At 41.1% G+C, this 1559-nt stretch overlaps 1 protein-coding gene across 1 annotated transcript in view; it reads right to left on the bottom strand.

The window, feature by feature from the left end:
• Positions 1-1000, bottom strand: part of LOC119587714 (leucine--tRNA ligase, cytoplasmic-like) — a 7029-nt gene extending 6029 nt beyond the window's left edge. Inside the window, 1 exon segment of the mRNA XM_037936397.1 lies at positions 917-1000. The gene's annotated coding sequence lies outside the window, so the exon portion shown is untranslated.
• Positions 1001-1559: the final 559 nt, after the last annotated feature.

Below are 1559 nucleotides of genomic sequence, written 5' to 3'. Positions count from 1 at the left end.
ATGATGACATGTTAAATGTTGCATATTATTTTTGCATGAGGTTGATGGAGTCACATGCCTAGCCCAGACTGGAAACCTTACATGTGCAGGCAAGTTATTTTCAAAAGTCGTAACTTGCGCAGTTAAATTTCAGTTTGTCCAAAAATGTGCAGTTCATTGTTGCATGACTCCTGTTATGCATTACGTAATCTTTGTGATGGATGATACATTACTTACATGTTGTTTCTGCATTATCAAAATGGGTTGTCACTGATGGCACAACCTACTATAATTCAGTCTAATTGATAAATCATTTAGTTTGTTCAGTTCGTAAAGCGATCCATGCTTGGGCCAATCCCTGTTGTGCGGTAAACGGGCACCTTGGAAGCTTTCCCCGGCCAACACATAGAGGCAGAACAGCGTGGCGGAAACAGAAAAGCAGGCGGCCAGATGCACACCACAAAGTCCCCCGTCCGATGCCTCGCAGTGGGCGCCTGGGGCACTGCAGCTCGGCAACTCCTGAGGACGAGCCGACACTGAGCAGCACAGCGACTGCTCGACGCTGCGCCTCTCACGGAAGTTCGCAGCAGATTTCGAGGAAGTTTCGAGGACAGAGCAAAGCCAATTACAAGATAAAAATCCCTTTCTGAAAGCCACAGTAAGGTGTGAGAACTTTCACCTCGGCGCCTATTTCACGAAGAATTTTCAGCTCAGTGCTCTACAATAGCATTACTTAATGTTGGAAACTGAAACTACTCCTTTTCTTAAACCCTATTCGCTGGACATATCCTTAATTTCCTTCTAATTAATATCTTCAGTCGCAGACAATAGTATAAACTAGAATCAACACCTGCACAAAAAAGGCAGTTTATTTGGACCCTAAAACTCAATATTCTGACCATCACGGACAGTTATACGAATCAAACCCCATTCTCACCTCTTAATGGTGTCGGAAACTCCCGTCGAGATAATCAATTCTCTCCAATTTACGGCAAAATAAGGGAAATGTGGCCTCCTCCTCGCGCGAGACCCGGCACAGGAAAGGTTCTGACTAAGGCACGTCCGAATGAGTTTATCGATGCTGTATTTTCGAAGATTATGCTATATACTTAATGTATGAGACAAGGTTGCGAAATAGTTATATCTTTTATTTATTTCTATAACCAAACAACTTCTTAGATTTATATTCCTTTCATGATAAAATTTGGTATAGAACATTTATGGAAGTCGAAGTCTTGTCCCTCGTAAGCGTTCCGGACACGTTCACTTCCAAGCATGTAAATATGGAACCAACGTGTTTCTCCAAATCATAAGATAATAGGATTTGGGGTGAAATAAGCTTCTCAAATACACATTTCTTGTTTACTACGCATTTTTCTAGGATAAAATGACCTAATGCAAGTATAGTTTACGTCCATTACATCATCCGTCCATAAAACGGAGTATCATATTGTCTAAAATGTATTCAGACTTTGGCGAACGGAACGTCAAAATCTGGATAGATCATATCATTCCAATTTTATTCCCTATGCAAAATGTTAACAAGTAATGTTCATTATGTTGAATCACGCACAAAGAGG

This window comes from Penaeus monodon, chromosome 23, assembly GCF_015228065.2.
Source record: "Penaeus monodon isolate SGIC_2016 chromosome 23, NSTDA_Pmon_1, whole genome shotgun sequence".
Lineage (NCBI taxonomy): Eukaryota > Metazoa > Arthropoda > Malacostraca > Decapoda > Penaeidae > Penaeus > Penaeus monodon.
The sequence above is the reverse complement of the archived record's forward strand: the minus strand, read 5'-3'. Positions and strand labels throughout refer to the sequence as shown.